We start from the raw sequence: 20,257 nt of genomic DNA, 5'->3' as shown, positions 1-20,257 counted from the left end.
TGTTAGGTGGAGTCACTGCTCCACTTCTCTGCTCCAGGCTTGTTGGTAATTCATCCACAAATACATCTTCATATAAATAATCACAAGACAGTAATTTGCTCTGGTATTCACAGATGAACATGTTTTTGCACACACCATCGCCTCTCTAAATGTGATAGTACCTGTGGGAAATAGGTCTCCTCTCCCCGTATGGATCCCAGCCCTGCTCGGGATCCTGCCTGCTTGCATGTGGATGCTGTTGAATAGGGAGAAGGTCATTTCCCTTTCCCTGGGAGCACTTGGCTGCTTGGGCATCCTGATAAAACACCTTCCGATATTCATACCCAGATGTCTGTGTCATGTTCACAGGTGAGACCACCTTTTCAGGACCATTTAGAGGCAAAACCACAGTCCCACATGTATGTACAAGCCAGCAGAGATTTGCAAAAGTGGCCCCTTGCTATCTATGCTCATTCTTGAAACTTTGTGGTTCACTGCAAAGGCTCAGGGGCCTTCCCTGTTCATGGCTGTGTGTCTGCACTGGTGTGTCAATGAAATGGTTAAACTGCACTGCAAAGACCAGTCCTGCACTGCGCACCAATGCCTTGCTGGCATTCACGTCATTGACAAAGGCTAGAGGAATCAAATAGCTTTAGAGCAATCAGTGGTTTTCATTTACAAGATGCTGGCCAGACATCCCCCCTTGGAGGGCGGGAGCAGAGCATGAGGTGCGAAGTGCAGACACCAAGGGAGAAGTGTGTGCCTGTGTCCTACACTGTCCCTGGTAGGATGTCCTGATCTCCATGGTGTGCTGTAAAGCCTCCTAAACACCAAAGCACATTGCATTCAGCAGAATTCAGCCCCCTGGCTCATTCCTCACATGCAGAACAGCAGAGATCAAATTCATCTCTCAGCTCTGGAGGCTCAGCTCCAATTATTGGAGGTGAGGCACTGATTGCTCTTCACACACATGCATAAGGCACCTGTGGAGACCTTGGGAGCGGGAGGTGTTTGGGGAACAGCAGGAGGTAGAGGGCTTTGCATGCTGATGACCGGGAAGGGAGGAAAAGCAGAGGAAAAGAGGAAGACCTGCATGAGAAGAGCAGAGGCTAAAAAGCTGTGACTGGGAGGGAGAGACTGGGCTAGGTTCTGAAGGATTTTGGCAGCAAACAATTAAAACGGGGGGATTTCTTGGCAGATGCGGAAAGCTAGGCTTTTAGTTCCTTCATAGAGAGCAGAGGAGAAAACTCACTGTAGGTTGGGAGGTCTGCTGGGGGAGCAGGTTTGTGTGCCCAGACGCATGTGCATGTGCCCAGCAGAGAACAGGAGCAGAAATGCCCTCTGTTTCTTTGCCTTTCAAGGACCAGATTTTAACTGGAAACACAGGGATGGTGCGGTCACTTGATACCACACCATGTAAAGCTGTGCAGCATGTATTTGTACCACCTAAACTTGCGGCGGGGGGATCATCTCTCTGTGCTCCTTCTACAGCTGAGAAAAGATTGGCAGCTCCAGAAGGAAACTCTTGTCCCCTAAATGAAGCTGTGAAGTGTGAGCAGGTCTCTGTCATTCATTTGTTTGGGGAAGGCTAACACTTCATGGAAGAGGCAATGCTAGGCTAGCCAGCTGGTGGAGAAACAGATCTCTGGTTTTGATCTTGGGAAAGAAAGAGATGTCTTTGCTCCTCCAGTTTGCACGATCTCAGGAACAGTCCTGCCTTTCAGGATGAGAAAATCTACAATACTGAGCAAATTTCAAACCAGTCAGTAGAGCACAGAGGGAGGCACACACCCAAATATATACACCAACATGATAGCATTACAAAACAACATGATAGCAAAAAAAAAAAAAAGGGATCTTGTGACTGGCAAGGGGTAGAGAGATTGTGTGCTGATCAGGACCTCCTGATCATCAAGCTGAAATTTCCCCCAATGAGAGATACCAGCTACATCCTCCCCTTCGTAAACATATCTACGTTCTTGCTCAGTTTCTTACCCCCTGCTCCTCTGAATTGGAGGGTGTCCCACAGCTTTGCTCCTTTCGTGGTGAAGGATCCTCTAATTCCAGCTGAAACATGTCCTTGGGCTTTTTATCCCCATCTCTTCTAATGCCAACCTCAAATAACTCTTCACCCTGTCCCCACAAATGTTCCTCTCTCAGCTATTTGTTCAGGCAGCAGCTGCATCCCCTCCCTTTGCAGTCCACCTTTTGCCAGGCTGAATGAGCCAAACTCTTGCAAGTCCTCAAGGAAGGATCTTCATCCCACCCATTCTCCCACCTGTTCTGGTTTCAATTAATCTCTGTTGGACATGGTTGATTGGGAGTCATAACAGGACTCCAAACAAGGCCTCCTCAGGGCTTTGTGCAACGACAGAAGCGGTCTCCTTTCTCTAAAGGAGAAAGGTGCCCTGACACCTTCTACTATCATATTTGCCTTTTTTCAGAGCCACATTACATCAGAGATTTATCATCACCCTGTGATGGACAAGTTCATCTCTGCCTTTGTCCCGGTTGCATGTTTCCAGTGGATGAGTTCCTATCTTAGAGCAGAAGCTTCTTTTACAGGAGATTTTGTGCAATTACTGTTCCTCAAGGTCACCTAATTTCTCCCACAGGAGAAAAAGATTCCTTCCAGCTTTGGGGGATCAGCAATATCTTCCTAAATCCGATATGTCTCTCTGTGCCAAATCCATCAATGGAAATGCCAAGGAGATGAGTCCCTTGGCCATTGTTTCAAGAACTCCACTTGTTCTCATTGAATCCATCTCCTGCACTGCAGAGCCAGCACAGATGCCCACATGGATTAGAAGTACCAGGTTTTTCATGCCTAAAAGAATTGGTCCTCTTTTCAAAGACGGGTGCCAGTTAGTGTCAGGCCACTAGATTTGAACTGATGTCCTCATGGGTCAGCTCAAGGTCTGCCTTGAGAATGAGAGAAATCTCATTTTCATCACAGGAGTAGCCACCCTGAGTGCCTGTCTGCCAAGGGCATGCTGCCCACCTCTGTGAAGGTCGTTTTTGCCCCTTGGCTGCTCAGAGGAGAAAATTTTGGCTGTTGATTCAGGCCCTATCTAATTTTTGGCTTGTTATTGGGATCCTGTTTGCAGAGCATGGCCTTGGGTGTGGGTTGTGGCCATTGGGTGACGTGTTTGCACAGCCAACATGGCATGACCTATCTTCCATAAAAGCATATTACATTGGATCCTGTTCTCTACTCACCTTCAAAATTGGCTAGAAATTGAAGCATACTATTGAGGTCAGAGTAAAGGCTCTTTAGCTGTCACGATTACTCTTGCCCCATTTCCTCAAGCGTGGGTGCTGTGTTTGGTAAACTCCAGGCATATGGTTCCACTCCCAGTTTGTTACATGCAGTAAAATTCTTTGTTGCCATGTTGGTAATTTCGTATGCTAATTTATTGCAAATAGCCTCAGCTACTGACCTGTTTTAATATCTCCTTCCATTTAACTTAAATGGCATCAACTTCTGAGCGCTGGACTCATGTTTATTTTCTAGGTCAGCCTCTTCTGTAATGTCTTCATATTCAGTGAAATACTACTAAAATAGCCTTGTGTCTTCCTGGATCAGTAACCATTTGGAGACAAAGTCTGTTTATTATCATGCTCAGGAATAAGTGGTGCCTGCAATAAGCAACATTTGCTCTGCAATCTGTGCCTCAAAAATTAAAGCCTCCGTGATGACTCAGTCCCATTCTGACTGGGGAGATCTAAACTCAGTCTCCAGCACGACCTACAAACTCACTGCAGAGTCCTTCTCCCAGACAACTTTTATTTTCATCAGTCTAGCCCATCCTTGTCCTTTGGTCTATCCTTGCTAGTCTGATTCCACTCCCCATGTTGTGGAGGTAGGTATGGCGATTTTGTGATTCTCCTGTCTCTGGGACCCTCTGTTTCTTACAGTGCTCTTCTGAGATTTGTCAGCCTTAATCTCAGCACGCCACACCCAAACCTAGCTGGGGGAATTTACTCTCTGGAAATAATTCTACTCCCTTGAGTAGCTCAGCATGCTCAAATCTTTCTCATGGCCTCAGCATTTGGTGGTCCTGCTGGACTGCATCCTCTTGGTGTGCTTGGCTAACTGCAAGAACAACCTCTGACGATCACTCAAGCCTCTGTTTTTTGAACACCTTCCAGTTTGGTGCTGACATCTGCAATAAATTCCTGTGGGATTCTGCCACTGTTACTGGCCCAAGGCAAAGGACCATCAATAGGTTTTAACTTAAGCCTATAATACCTTTCTTTTTTTATCTTTTTGCCCTTGGGAGACACCACAGCCTTCTGTTCTTTGGTCCCAAATAAGTGCTAGGCTCATAATTTCTTCCTAACAAGTCCCCATTCACAGATACCTGCTTGTTTCCAAGCTTGAGCAGGTCTGCTTCTTCCTCCATCTGGTCTTCCTCCTCTTTTCTGATTGTCCTGTTTTCCCTGAAGTCCTCTGAGTAGCATCCTGTCCCTCCTTAGGCTTCAAACCATTGCAGTCTCCATTGTCTCTTCGTTTTTTCTGCTGAGACTGGTTTCACATGTCCATTCAGAAAGGCCCTGCTGGTCTGGGATCTTCCAGACATAAACAGTTTCTTTCAGAAACACATCTAAGCGTGACACATATCCCCAAACTCCTGAATCCAGTTATGCTTATTACCTCTTTCTTTGTGGGGTGTTTCTTCTAATTGTCACCATCTTCCCAATATGTAGACTTAAACACTGAAAATCTCTCACATTCCCTCCTAGACACTCTTGCATGAGATTTCTTGTTTGCTTTCTTCTCCCTTTCATGTGTTTTGTTTTCCCATGTAGTGTTTGGTACTTGCTCTGCCACAGCCTGTATTCAATGCTTTATTCAATGCATTTTTCTACAGAGGAGCAGCTGGAGAGGATTCTTGGTGAAGGGGCTGTGGGTGTCAGTATAGGAGATGTTGCTGGGTTTTCAGGATGTAGAGAAGGAGGGTTTTCTTTATTTCTATCATGCTGGGGGGACTGAGTGAAAGGGATGGAGTTGGATGGCCATCTTTGTACAAACTGCCAGTCTGTTTGACTGGCAGTCTGCCATGGCACCCAGAAGAGTGGAAGTGGTATCCCAGATAGATGATATCATACCTTTCCTTCCTCACATTTTACCATCCCTCACCTGTCAGTGAATCTGAGCTCGCACCATGTCTCCACTGACCTCCTGGTAACGTAAGGACAGGAATAATCCTATAATTTATTCAGAAGCTATCTTTTGAGTCAGTTCATTCCTCGGCGCAAGGGGAGCACCCCGCTGCCTGCCTCATCCTCCAGCCTTTTGTGTCCTCCCTCAATGCTTTGGTGTCAGGCAGCTCCTTCAGCTCTTGGCTTGAGTTTTGAAGATGCATGTCTCCAAGGGCCACGGCTGGCACAGCCTCCCCACACAGCTGCTGAAACACCAGCAGCCTTTTCCCTGAGGCAAGGAAGTGCTCCAAACCCTTGGCTTGCTTCTCCAGGTGCATGGGGAAAGTGGAAAAGTTGGGGAGATACTTGGGGAGGGCGAGGCAGGAGTCTGCAGCTGTGCTGGGGATGTGTTTCACCTTGGGGTGGGAGGAGACAGATCCTTTGTAGACCTTGTGGGTGCCTGCAGCGGCCAGGGCGTGAGATGCAGTGATGTTCTTGCAGCCGTTGAGGAAGACATATTTGATGACCCTGGGGGTGTGGGAGACCGTGTGCTTGGGCAAGGGGGCGAGGCTCTGAGCTGCACACTTGGGAGCTGGTGCTGACATTGTTGCTGGCCTTGCCTAGGGACAAATCACATGATTAGCAAGGTGATGGACGTGGTCAGGAATTCTCTAAAGAAATGTTTTTCCCCTCTGAAAAATCTCAGTCTCCTGAATCCTCTTTTCCCCTTCAGTCTCCAAACAGACCAACTTCGACAAAACTTACCTCCAGAACAGTAACACAGCTCCAGCATAGACTTTCCTGTCGAAATCAGAAGTAGGTATCCACCAAAATTAAGATTTTGCTGTGTTCATGATAAAGAAAAGTCTTGAATCTTAAGCTCCAGTTCATAGATGGCTACAGTTACCACCAGCCTGGGTGTGGGAGTGTGTTGTCAGAGACAGACAACTCTCTGTCATTCTTGGAGCTATTACTCTTTACAGGGAAGAATAACCTCTGAATGGATTTAGGATCTGCAACTGCATCTTTGGGGAAAGGCTGCCCCTGTGCACTCTGAAACAGCCTTCTGTGTTCTTCCATCAGGACCCACTGAATATTTAAGCCCTCTCCCAGGTTTTGTACATCACTGTGTAAAATGCAGGTTCTTTGGGGGAAAAGAAACAACTGATGAGGCCTACTCTGTGCTTTGATACCTGGCAGAAACCTACAAAGTTGACAGAGAGAGAAGGCGACCAACCCAGTTCATGGATAATTCATCTCATGCATAACTTATGCCCACACGTTTCATGGATAATTTAGGATAAGGGCTTAAAGGATCAGGATCTCACATGGAAGTGAAGGGTCTCTCATGAACAAAGCTGATGGGAAACTCTAGCTGTGGGACAGAGAGTTTCTGATTGTGGCGACATTCCAATGGCTGGGAGAGCAGAAAATGGTGTGGTTCCTTGAATGTTGGTATCTCCCAACATGGCCAAACTCAAAATACGTTTGGCACAGTCTCCTGTGTCTGAGAATGGCCAAAACCAGAGCAGTCAACGGAGATGCTTCCACTGTGTGGAAGCAGGAGGTCTAATATCTCGGGGCTTGCCCGGAAATCCAGAAAAAGCACCTTCCTCTGCAGTCCAAATGCCCAGCTATAGCAAACAGAGATTACACTGCCAAAGGGACTGGACCTTCTCCCAGCAGATTACCACAGCAGCTGGGATGTTACCTTAGATGAAGCTCAGGGCCAATGCAGAAGCAGCAGTCGCTCAGTGGGATCACTGCACTGGGAGGACCTGCTCGCAGACTCCAATATGCCTTCTGCTACCCCAGAGCTGCTCAGACAGACCAGCATCCTCAGCTACAGCATGGTTTGATTGCAGCTGGTGGAGACTCACCCAAGGCCCCAGCAGCCCTTTCTGTGCCAGTGTGCTCGTGATTGTTGCCTGGTTTCCATCCATTTTGCTACAGCAAGATGGTTGCTATCTCTAATATAAGCAGGATGTAATTAAGCATTTTTATCCTTGTTCATCATTGCTACTTTTTCCTTTTTCTTCTCTTCAAAGTGCAAACCAGAATGGGATGGTTGATATTTATCCCATGGTGAGAGAGCACCAGATTTTCATGCAGTGAAGGAAGAAATCTGCGCTCTTACTTAGGCTTGCACCATACCATAGTAACATGTTTAAATCACGATGAGGATGGCAGGCAGCACCCAACCGGAGTCCAACTCCTTGGATTCATAGGAAGACGGATCTTAAAGCTCAACTCGCAGGCATCAAACATTTAAACAGACCAGTTGAAGACTGAATTATTAAAATCACCCTACGTGAAACGCTTCTCTGCAAGAAGATGAGCACTCTCCTTCCCTGGCCCATTGTCTCTGCAGGGTGTCAGAAATAGTAAGGCTCATTCTGCCCTTCCCATCCCCCTTGAGATACTTGGAACAACTGAAGCACTCCCAGCTGCCAAGAAACATTGAATATTTATGAATCCCCTTAATCACAGAAGCAGGGACCATTCCAGCCAGCCTAGTTTGGCATGCTTTTGGCCTTGCCTCCTACAGAGGATCAGAACTTGGTCCCAGTAGGTTTTTTCACCACCCTGGAGCTGATCAACAGTCTGTTCAGTTTAGGTGGCAACCTCTAGCACTGATTTCAGGGACAGAGGTGCCTCATCCCTGCTCCTGCACCTCCTTTTGGGGTAAGAAATGCAGATGAAATTGCCTCAGGTTGTGCCTCCACAGCTTCAACCTTGCAAGCAGAGAAGCAGCAAAGCACATGGAGTCTCCTGACTTCCTTACCATTTTCTCACTACTGCTATCCCATTATTGCAGTGCATATGGTGTTTGCTTCCACCTCCATAGGAAATACAAGACCAGTACAGCCATCAAAGCGAAACAAACAGTGATTTTTTTTCTTGCTCGTTCTTCTATATTTTCCATTTCCCTAGCTAACAGTAACAGAGGGAATAGGGAGAATTAATCATGAGAAAAGAGGTTGTTCTTTGGTCAAAATTAAATCCAACTGGGAAGTGCAGGGTTTTTCTCTTTTATCTTCTTGTTTGTGTTCCAGCATGCACAGAAATAATTTTTGAAATTCTTCATAAGGATTTGGTATGAAAGGAAAAGTCCTTGGGTTTTTTTATTTGGGGGGGGATGGGGTGGGGTTGTGTGTATTATTTTTTGTTAAACATGCTTGTTACCTTTTTTCAACTGGCTCTATCACGTAGTACGTTCAGAGACTCTGGTCTAAGAAAGCTTCTGAAACTGCATGTCTTTGGCTGAGCAAGGCACTTGTGTAAACTCTTTGTGGGTGCTTGCAGCCTTCACAGATAAGAGATTCATCAGGGTAGAAGGCAAGTAATTTCTAGTTGTGTTCACCAAGAAAACATCTGGCTCTTAAACAAATTTCCAGGTAGAAAACAGGACGTGAGGCTTGTGCTATGGTGGAAGGCTGTAGGACGGCTTCTGGCTGACCTTGTGAGCAGAAGAGGAGTGCAGTAGGGTTTCATTGCTGCCAGGTAGGCTTGGCAGCAAAGCAAAGCACCATGCATGTCTGTGAGTTATTTCCAGTGCTCACCAGCATGGACCCAAACCCAAGATCTTTTGAACCCAAAATGCTTTAAGAAAAGCTACAGTGAGAGTGGTTCAGATCAAGCAGCAACCTGGAAAACTCTCGGCAAGGAATCTGTGTGCAGGGAAGCCTACATGGGTCGATGACAGCTGACTAATGCAAGTCAGCTCTCTCACTGCTCTCACTCCTGAGGTCGTCTGGTTTTATGGAGATTTCTCTGCACTCAGCATTGGCCTCCCTGGACTCATCAGGAGTGGAAACACTGCTCAAATGTTTATTAAAGCATCTTGTGTCCTTGGAAGACTCACCGAAATCCTAGGTACTTTTCTGATGGTCCTCTCTGACAACGTCTTCAAAACACTTCTGCAAGGGGCTGGATGCCACTACTCTGGCTTTGGGGATTCTGGCAGGGGCTGTGCGTTGCCATTGTGACATCCTGTCAGAATTCTGAGCTCTGGATCATGAGAGACGGAGCTCTGACCTCATGTGGCACCAGTGCGAATGCAACATGCCTCCATCTCTCGAGATGTGCACAACTGGAGCAACCCAGGACCGTATATATCGTGTGACTTCCCACCACCTGACTGGAGGTGTCACTATTCTCTGATTAAGACATGGGATTTGCAGGTCCCTTGGAGAACACATGCCTCATCAGATGTTGGAGGACACCTGTGTTGTGGTCACAGGATGGATGTAGCCCTGCTCACACCAAAGTTGTGATAGCTGCTGTCAGCACGTGTCGTGGTTCTCTCTGTCACATGGCCAGACATGCAACCATCACCCAAAGGACACCTGCATTTTGGTGGCATGATATATCTGCTACATGTGGCTGTAGGACACTTGTAAATGTGGGACTTGGGGGGATTTTTTGTGACTCTCTGGGTTTTTCAGTTCCCCTGAGTGGAGGTTGCTTGTCCTGTTGATAGCTCATGAGTGAGTGAGGATCTTTGTGATGACTTCACATGGTATGGTAATGCTCCTACCAGGCTGAGTGAAAAAAAATCTGGTACCTCATGTTGTGTCAGAGCTACATAACTCTCCAGGCTTGCTGAAGATATAGCAGAGCCTGGTACACTTCTGTAGGGCTCAGGTTTCCTGTCCTAAAACATTTTTTGCAGCTGTTAAACAGCTTGCTGCACTAAAACCCATGAATGAATTGAAGCCATTCTTGTAAAGAAATAGGTTGCAGGATTTTTAGCACTCTGGGAATTGGGAGCAACACTGCTTTGTAAATTAGATCTATTAAATACTTAGTAATATCAAAATTTCATGCGGTACTTTTCTTCAAAGAAGTCTGAGGTGGCTCTGTTCATCAAGCAATTTTCCCTTAGTCTGACCTGGCCTTTCAGAATCACCTGGGAGGTCATATTTGATCCCAAGTTAATTCCTAATGAGATTTCCTATTACCCCAAGGCATTCTACTGACATATATGAAAAGACAGACCAGAGCAGAGCCTTTTATCCACACATTTCTCAGATTTGAAGAAGTTTCTGCAATACCAAGCATTGCCAATCACATGTCTTTAACAGGTCAGAACGGAGTAGTTCTGGTCCTTGGGAACCATAAGCCTGGATCTGAGGGAGATAGTTCATTCCTGCAGGGGGTGATCCCCACTGTTGAGTGTATTTTATTGAAGAGGAGGCTGGGTAGTCCCGCTGATATTTGGCTTTGTGCAATGCTTGGATGGTGGTGACTTCAGACCTCCAGCTGTGACTAACAGGCCCTGGAATACCCAAGTAACACCAGGAAAGGGTAACCTTGCAATCAGCACATCCTTGTAATAAATGAGCCAATGATCCTCTGAATGTGAGTGCTTCTGGTGGTGCCAATCGTGTTTGCTGGTATTATCAGTTCATCCCAGGGTTGCTTAAGGCTGCCGTTAGCTGCAGATCTCATGCGGTACAGCACACAAATCACCCTAGCCCCTGTAAAACACATCTTCTGTGGGACAGAGCTTTAGGAAATATTTAGCAGTGCACAATAGATTTATGAAACAGGCAGCCCAGATGCTGGACTGCTGGAGATTCAGTTTTGAAATCTCTCCAAACTGGAGATCGGCTAGTGGAGAGAGAATCCCTCCCACCTGGAGCTTATCTCACACACACCGAACCCACCAAAACCCTATAGCTGACAAACAGAGCCCTCCTCTTGCAGTCAGATCATTTCATAAGGTGCTTTTATTCCTCTGCATTCATTCACCTTGTTTATTCCTGCCACGCGTTGATACAACAGGTCATACGTTCGGAAGAGGCTGCCAAAGATAATATACATCCTGTCATAGTAACAAGATCATCAGAAGGAAAACTGAAGAGATAATAAACTGGCAGGAAAGCTGAAGAGTGAGAAACAAAAGAGGAACAGAGAAGAAGTGACAATGTTATCTTTGTTTAACGTTCCTCTGAGTCACCGTTAGTTATTTAAGATATTCATCTGCTAGCTCCCAGCCCTGTCAAATTAAAAGATCCAAGGGGTGGTGGTTTTTTTCCATTGCCAGACAAGTTGCTTTGGTCCAAAGGGAGAGGGAGCTTCCATGAATGATGGATGCATTTTGTTGCAGCTCACTTTGGAGGCTAGAAGGAGACTGTTTACCATTGCACAGGGCCGTATGATGGCACATGGGCATTCTTCTGGGTATTAATGGTTCTGTGGTGGCTGGTCCACGGATGCCATAATGCAGAGACAGTAAGGATAAGGAGGACATTAAGGATAAGGAGGACAGCAACACCTTGGAGATAAAGCGCCAGACCATTCCTACAGCTGGAAACCAGATGCTGCATGGATGAGGCGTGGCACTGGGAGCAGCCTGGGACACCTGTCCTTTGGAGAGGGGCTGTCAAATGGGGGAAGATAGCCCCAGATCAGCTGCTGCAGTTGTCCAGGGAGAATGAGTGTAATAAGCCCATCGTAGGGTGACCACAGGCATCCAGGAGAGACAATGCTGTGGGAACTAAGTGGGTGACCAAGATGTTTTCAGAGAGAGCACCAAACCTGAACCCCAGCCCCTCCAGACACCTGGACGAGGTGACACCTCTGAGTCATCATTTCTGCCATCTCTCTTCTCCTTTGCTCCCAAAGACAGATCTCCAAGTCAAGTGGAGAGACCAGGAGCCATCTGTCCTGCTGCCAGGTGAGGCTGTGGTGTGCAGGAGCACGCGTGCACCCACATGTGCCTCTGTGTTTGGGGAAGCGCCTCTTCCCTCTGCCTTTTGCCCCTGGCAGTTAACCCAGGATCCAGGAGAGTAGCAAGAACATTATTTAACATACAGGCTCAAAATAGTCAAGACAGCCTTCCCCTGAGGGCTTTGCAGAGGGAAAGGAGGAACCTGGCAGGGACAAGTGGTGAAAAGGGAAGGAAAGAACATAAACATGACTGGCTGCAGGCTGCCCAGCTTCCCTTGATTCATGTCTAGGGCAGAGGAGAGGGCAAAAAGGGTGATAGGAGGGATGGAGAGCACAGGCTGGGTGACTTCTCTTGCAGTGGGGCAGCTCTACGGAGCACGTTGGACAGGCCTTGGAGCAGCATCTCCCTCCCAAGCCCTGCCGCAGAAAACCAAAGGCCTGCAAACTGGCGAGGCGTGGGATTAAATAAATTAATGATCTGAGGAAGGTGGATAGGAATCGTAGTCTTGCTGGTAAAAAGAAAAAAAAACACAAGAATTGAGGATTTATGGCATGGGTCAAAGGCTCACAGTCCCCTCTGGATCCAGGCAGAAATCTTCATGGGGTCCTTCATCCCTGAGCAGCTGCACATTTGTTGCCAGCAGGAAGGGGCAGGACAAAAATTATCACGACCAAATAATTAGTAGCACAGCAGCCGGGAGGGCTGCATAGACAGATAATGTTGCAAAACTGTTAAACAGCAGATTTGAGCGTTGTCAGGGGTTTCCTGCTAAAGCCAAAATGAGCAGGGGGAGATCTGAGGCATTAGATGGGGGAATTCTCCATATAGCCCAGTTGTCAGTGACTGATTTGGACCCTGTGTAACTCCTTTTGCACACTATGCCTGCTATATAATCTGCTGTATGAGACAATTTTGGCATAATCCTAGCAGAAACTTGCCTACCCTCTTCTTTAAAACCTCTGATAATGGAGGCTAAAAACCACCCTGGTCCTCACAGCAGCCAGCGTTACTCTGAGCAGGTTTCCTTGTGCTGACTTGTGCAAATCCCTGCGGACCCTGAGCACAAGATATGCCACCAAATAACGGAGCTGCCAAGTGGCACCTCTTACCGGAGTGGGAAAAAAGATGTGAGAGCTGAACTGTCCCTTCTGTGGAGAGGATTTTGTTGATGCCAGGAGAGGCACCATTGCTTGTCCCCAGTGTGGGCTCGGCACAGTGCCAGGCAGCCGTCCTTGCCCACTTGGCTGATGGGGTTAACAGGGTCTGCCCGCATGGATGCTGATTTGCACCACGGCCACCTGCACACCGGAGCTGGCCCAAACCCCCCCAGCCCATTTCACATATGCTATCAAACATCTGCTCGGCCATAATGACTCTCCGTCACTGCCGACCAGGGCTGTATTCGAGGCAGTGACCTCAGGCTGGAAAGCACCGGAGCCCATCGCCAATCTGCCGGACCAGCTGTCGGCCACGTTAGCGAGCTGCCGCGGGCAGAGCGAGGCCAGCCAAAGCCTTCCTCCCGCCGCACACGAGGCTCAAACCGAGGGCCGGTGCGCCGGGAGCAACACGGGCTCTTGCGGCTCCAAACACCATCAATATGAGCCAACGGCTGCCAGGGGGGCCTTTGGAAAAGGTACTAAAGACCTCGATGCTCTTACCTAGCAAAGCCCCAACCTTGTGTATGGTGAAAAGAACCAAACATAAAAACTGCAATGTCCTCTGCTTTTATTTTATGTGTTTATTTTATTTTGTGTGTTTATTTTCAAGGGGATTACCAATAAATTTAATTTCAATACGGTTAATCCACATATATATTTACTGAGGGCAATTAGCTGGCATTTATATTAAATATACACAATAGAGAGTTGAATATACAGTTTATATAGTATAATTAGATATATATACACATATAAATAGATGCATAACTCTGTCTGCAGTGTGTATTGGTGAGGAAGGACCAGGGTAATGTGCCGTGACAATATTTATCTCATACCATATTTATACCCTGATAACTGGAGAAGTACAGTGGGGCTCTGCAGGAGCGGTTCGGGGAGCAGCCACCATCGGAGAGAGTGCTGTGAGGCAGGTAGACAGACAGACAGGTGCAGAGCTAGGGCAATTCTGGGGCAATGAAGGGGTTTGGGGACTGGGGAGGCAGCAGCAAGGGAAGACTGAGCAGAGTAAAAGACCCAGCCCTGAGCGAAGGAGCTGCTAACCCAGAGCAGAGGCTGAAGAACTGCCCTGAAGCAAAGTGCACAAGAGGTGGTTTGGGTGCATCTCCTCACTGTGTTTCTGTGTGTTTTCGGGACAGACATATTCTAAGTCCTGCGTGTGAGCACTGTAGCTAGCACAGCACGGAGGAAGGCCTCCTGCCACTAGGCTGGTGCTGGGGCATCACTTTGCTGCAGTGTCAGCCCTGTGTAGCGAACAGGAGGAGCGGGTTCACTTCTGCACCAGGACAGGCTGCCCAAGCCCCAGCCTGGCTCCAGGTGTGGGAGCAGATGTTGGAGGGAATGCCGATCTCTGAAACATGAAGGCTGCCAATCTTCTTTGGCTTTTTCTCCAGTATTTTTTCCTGAGGTGAAACTCTTCCTCGTTCCAGATGGAGCCTCGCTGGTTGGGACACAGTGGTGGGGAACCGGCTGGATGGTATCCCTTTCCAACTTGGCAGCGGGGCTCTGCTTGGAGGGTCCACCAGCCTTCCTGGCGCAGAGAGGATGAGGGAGACCTGGTACACCACAGTCCTGCAGCGGTTGGCTCATCTTGAAGAGCCAGACAGCAGCTGAGAGGGGCAGCTGGGTTAGAGGACTGGGGAGATCTGCCTTTATTTCCTACCCCTCATTAAGAAGTTCCGTGTGAGCTGGAGTCAGACGCCATCTGTAGACCTCATTCCACCGGGAAGAGAAAGGACTTTGGAGTTGCTTGGAGACACAGATGATTTATACCCAGAAAATCTGACCCCTGTGGTAAACTTCATGCACTTACCCTAGCATTAGAGCCAGGTACAAGTGTTTTACCAATGTGCCTCTTCCAAAAAGGCCATCAGTTATCCGGATATAGCAAAGCCTTGTACTGTGCAAACTTGCAAAAGCATGCAAGATTTGCTAAACATGCAAATCAGTAATTTATCACTAACAGTAATAAAAACTAACACTGCAGTTTTCCCTGTTCAATCATTCCCACTCCTGCTGCAACAGCACATCTGAGCGATGGGAGCTGCTCATGCACGTGCCTTCAACTGCATCATCCCAAACCCCTGCAAGAGCAAACAGCCTCCCTCTTTCTGCATCCAAAAGCTGTGGACCATCCTCATTTAGACCATCCCAGAGCTCAGTGCATGGTTGAGTCAGTCTCAAGTCTAAACCCTTGTTTACTTAAAAAAAAAAGTCAATTTACTTCTTTGTATGCCTTCCACCTGTTCCTATTTGGCTGGCACCAGCCTGTTTTTTAATCATACACAGCTTTCACTCTGGATTGCACAGGCAGTGTTAAAATCCTGCATGCAGCTAAATGTGGTGTGAAGCTGTGCTGCCTTTGGAAGACTCTCAAAGTTCCCAACATCCCTCCTTACCTATGGGCTCCTCCAGCCTTGGCCCAAAAATAAAGGACCAGCTGAATTCTTGAAGTGCGTTGCCTCTCGCCTCCCCTCAGCTCTGTCCTGCTCCTCCAGGGCAAAGTAAGCCGGACGACGGCATAATTAAACCTTCTCCTCACTTAAAGTACTGTTCAGGGAATTTGATTCCCAACCGCTATTTATGGCTATTGATTTCTGCACTTCTTATTACCGCGGTAAGTGACCTGTAACCAGAGCGGCAACTGGCGGGTTTATCAATCTCTTTCAGATAATTAGTAACACAGGAAGTCGGAGAAGGAAATAAATGGTGCAGTTGAGAAAAGTTCGCTTACCACCCAACAGGGGCTACCAGAGCCAGCAGAAGAGGCAATGCAGACCTGCATTTCATCATGCCCAGCCTGGAGGTGCCAGCCTTGGATGTAGCTCCTGGTGCCTGGTCATGACCTGCGCAGTGGAGGGGACAATATATGTCCTGGACTCTTGTCCCATCAGGAGCAGATGTGAACTCCTGCCTTACAAATGTCTCCTTGTCTTGGGTGAACCCACCCTCTGATGAAAAGCCCTGTGCACAGGAGCCCAGCTTGGGGATGGAAGGGTTGGATGAGCGGAGCAAACACCAGCATCTCCGTGACCATTGGTGGGGCCAAAACACAGTAAAGCCCTTTCAGGGAGATCCTGTGAGTTATTCCCTGGAAACCAAATGAGCCCAGTCCCCAGCGGCCTCCCAAGGTGAGGGCTGGTTGGTATGCTCAGAACCAGGGCGAGAGGGATAATTATCTTTTTGGCCTCTTTCCTGTTGAAACATTTCCTGCAATTAACTCCTATCGGAGCAGCCAGACAGATCGTGACCCTTGTTCAGTGCCAGGTGAACCAACCCACAGAGCAGGACTGGGTGCAGGGGTTTCCTGGGATCATCCAAGAGGCTGCCGATGAGCAAGTGCCCAGGGTTCGTTACACTGATCTCACACTATTTGTCATTAAATTGCTGTAAGCAAACTTGGCAGTCTGAAGACGATTAAATGAACTAGTCCTGCCAGAACAAATGCAGAGCTTTTATTAGCAAGATGGGAGCAGGAAGTTATCTGCAGGTATGTTTAAAGCCCTTGTGATGCCCCTGCACCCTTCTGCACTGGGCACTGCCCCCAAACATTAGAGCTGGAAACAAAGAGGTTTCAAGGGTACAGAGGGTGGCTGGAAATTGAGAGTTAAAGATGAGAATTAAGCCCATGTCTCCTCAAGGCTGGGACAGGGCCTACCCCCAAATAATCGCTTTGTTGCTCCTAGCTGACCTCTTTCCCATGCAAATAGCTTTTCAGTGGAAGGCTAATTCATTCTCACAGCTAAAAATGATCATTGCTGTGAGAAAGTGTTCTGGGCATGAATCCTTTCTGCAGCAAATAGCAGCATTAACAGGTTCATTTTCTCCCAGAAATGCTATCAAAATCTCTTTAAGCTGCTTCCAGAGCACACCACAGATGCACTAAACGAAGCCTGCAAAATGGGTGGGAGATGTGATTGCAGTCAGACCTCCTGCCTCAGCCTCAAAACCCAACTCAACCCCGTGCCGAGCAACATCTATATGTGACGGCTGCAAGAGTCCATGTTCCCTCCTGAGGTGCCCCAGGAGCATGACCTAGAGATGGCTCCACTTCTAAGGACATGAGCCTTTATCTCCTGGAGTTTTCCCAGAAACTGAAGGAAGAAGTAGTTAAAGCCGTGAAAGCATTGGGTGGATCATTGCCAAAAACAGGAAAGAAACATGAGCTGCTGATCCTCTGCTTTATCCGTCAAGCAAAGTGCGGCTCACTGCCGCAGTGACAGGCTTGCAGGTGTAGTGCTCCGGCTCAGTTACAGGTTTAGGAGCCATGTTATAGGCTGTTACTGACTTGATTTGGGGCAAATTCCAGCAGCTTATTAGACTTCTTGTCCAAAAGGGACGTTATTCCAGGGGATCGGTGACTTTTTTGCAATGCCAAGCGCTAGCCCCAGCTCTTGAGGATGGCAAGTTAGAGGTTTCTTCCAGCTCTGGAAGAAGCATGGAGATGCAGATCTGATAGTCAGGTTTTGAAGTGAGAGAGAAGACAGGGCTGAGCAGCATTTCACTCAAAGCAGCCACAGCCGCGAGGCTGTGGATTCACAAAGCCCAGGGATGTGCTGAATGCAGCAGCTGGCTCTGAGCAAACGCTATCCAAAGGTCATCAGCGATGCTCCCTTTGCAAAAAAGCCCACACGCCTTCCCCATGACAACCTGTTACATGCTCCAAAGAAAAACAATATTGCTCTTTTTTTATTATTTACTTTGAGAATGAATTGCCTCTCTCATCCAGTGAAGCTGCTGCTTCTACCTCGTAAATCCAAATCATGACTTTCTGGGGTGATGCAAGACAATCCCTGCGTGGGCTGAACGGGTCATTTTTGTTGACCCTGAGGTGCTCTGCCAACATACACTGGGGAGAGCTGGCTGAGTTTCCTTGGCATTGCTGGGGACGACCAGCAATGGGGAAAATGGAAAGGCTGGGACCAGATAACCCTTCTCTTGCTCCAGTGTCATATCCCAGTGATGCAAACCTCGACTAATATGGCAAGGAAGCAGGAGCTGCAATTCTACATCCATGGGGAAAAAGAGTAAAAGAAGGTGGGGATCCCTTCTCTGGAAAAGTATAGCACTCAGGGACCTTCCAGGGAGCCCTGGAAATTACTGTGTTTTGCCATGGCTATGCTTTCCTTCATCCATCTCTTTCCTTCTGCACTCCGTAGGACTTGGCTCCTTTGCCCTGCTCTGCTCTGAAGGGCACCCAAATAAAAAGTAAATGCCCCCAGGTTGGTCTTGCTAAGCACTCTGTTCACTTGATAAACGGCTCTGCCCCTATCCTTCCTCCAAGGTGGCTGAGATGTCGCTGCTCGGCAGGGTCCAGAAATGTGTGAATCACTCCCTGGAGTCGAGCACACCGGGTGCTCGATGGTGCTGTGGCAGGAGCTGTGCGAGCCCCCGGGCTGCGGCAGGGGCAGGCAGGGGCAGACTTGAAACTCCCAGGAAATTCAGGATAACTCACAGTGACCGTGAAAAGGCAGGATCTGAGCCAGAATTGTGGCACAAACACTTTGAAGCGGAGCTTGATAGAGATGTCACTCTGTCTTTAACAGTGTCCACCTGGCATGAAAAGCAGCTCCGAGGCAGAGGGCAGGAGCTCGAGCACCGACCTGGAGCTGCTGTGTGGGACAGCCAGTGCCCAGACCACTCCAGCACTGAACATGGCCCCTGGGGCCGAGGGGACATTTAATTGCCCTGATTTTAGGGTAAACCCGACTCAGAGTGTGCCAAGGAAGGGGGTAAACTAGAGACCCAGGTCATTCCTGAATACATCACATGCCCCCTCAACTCCCTTGGGCGAACTGCTCTCTTGGTAGCAAAATAGCATTAACATTACTGTCCTACTTTGCAGTGATGTTTTGAAGACAAATTTGTGTTTCCCTGGGGAGAGGGACTAGAGGAAAACCTGTTCACTAACCAAAACAGGGTTTAGCCACACAGTCTTTAAATGACATGCTAGGGACCCTGAAACCCCTCTCTCCGGGGAGAAGCTGGCTTTTTTTTCCTCCTTTTTTTCCCATGGAGGAAAAACCATCACGATAAATTGATGGATATAAAATCAAAAGATCTTTCGTAACCTCTTTGACTATTAAAGTAAAATAACGATAATAATGAGGACTGCAGTTTCACTCATCTCAGAAGATAAAAAAAAAAAATCAGGCCAATTTCTCTTTACTTGCTAGCAGATAAGAGCCTGACCCAGATTGGTGGAGCTCAGCTTCCTCTGCAGCTTTGATTTTTCTTGGGGGAGGCTTAGTTCTGGTGGTCAGACCCTGAAGCCCGAGGTTGCAAACCACAAGCAGAGCCGCCAGTGACTTACATGTCCCGGTGGGCTGGTGGTGTGGAAGGGGTGGAGGGCTTTCGGTCAGGTTTTCGATGGGGAGCACGACGCTTTGCTCTCCTGCTTTCGATGCAGCTGAATTTTTCTGCTAATCTGCCCATCAGGCTCACAATGAGAGCTGCTGGTTTCTGAACGCACAATCTGGCAATTTATTCAGGTGACTAAATAAAAGGGAGGGAAAAAAAAAATACCCTGTTCCAAGATGTGAGCGCTGAGCCCTTGGGAATCGCAGCCCGAGGTATAGAGAAATAGCAAATAAATGCTGTGAAGAGGACGATGTTTGTGCTGTCCCTCCTGCAGACATAATGCCTTTACATTAATTATCTTTAGAAGTAATTTCTGCCAAGCCTTATAGTTTAGTATTATAAAAAGTTCCTTTTGTCACTTTTTCCCCTTTTTTTTGCACCACTGTGAAATGGCAAGTTAGATGGAATAGGCTAAAATAATGCGATCTGATTGAATGATGAATAAAGATTAATGAATTTTTGCTAATGTAAATTATTTCATGGTAATTGCTTTAATAATATAAAATTATTTTCTGCTGCAAAATATGATTAATGATACCAACTGAGCATTTGAATTGTGTACCTTGTTTTTTGTAAGTTCAGTGATTAAATAACTAATATAATAGTTTACTCTTAATTTTTCTATAGGCAGCGACCCTTGGCTGATTGATTTGGACACAAGGATTGAGCAAACCTATGGTTTTATGTATTACAACTCTTAGTCACTTCTTGACTCCTCAACAACAAAATTAAAATGAGCAATATCTTCTTCTCCACATCATGAACTTGTTCATTAGTTATATTTTAAGGGGAGTGGGTTATTGGTGTCATGTGCAGTGGTCCTCACAGAGACCAGGGCCATGTGCTGGGAGCAGAGCAGGGATCTGATACGAGGGGGAGATGGAGAAAGGCTGAGCAGGGTCCTGTCTCAAAGCCGCAGGGC

General features: G+C 47.5%; 1 long non-coding RNA gene across 1 annotated transcript in view; it reads left to right on the top strand.

The window, feature by feature from the left end:
* Nucleotides 1-20,257, top strand: part of LOC135316119 (uncharacterized) — a 281,933-nt gene that overhangs the window by 185,518 nt on the left and 76,158 nt on the right. The window lies entirely within an intron of this gene.

Source organism: Phalacrocorax carbo, chromosome 17 (assembly GCF_963921805.1).
Source record: "Phalacrocorax carbo chromosome 17, bPhaCar2.1, whole genome shotgun sequence".
NCBI classification, from domain to species: Eukaryota; Metazoa; Chordata; class Aves; order Suliformes; family Phalacrocoracidae; genus Phalacrocorax; species Phalacrocorax carbo.
Note: the sequence above shows the minus strand (reverse complement) of the source record. Positions and strands in the feature narration are given on the sequence as shown.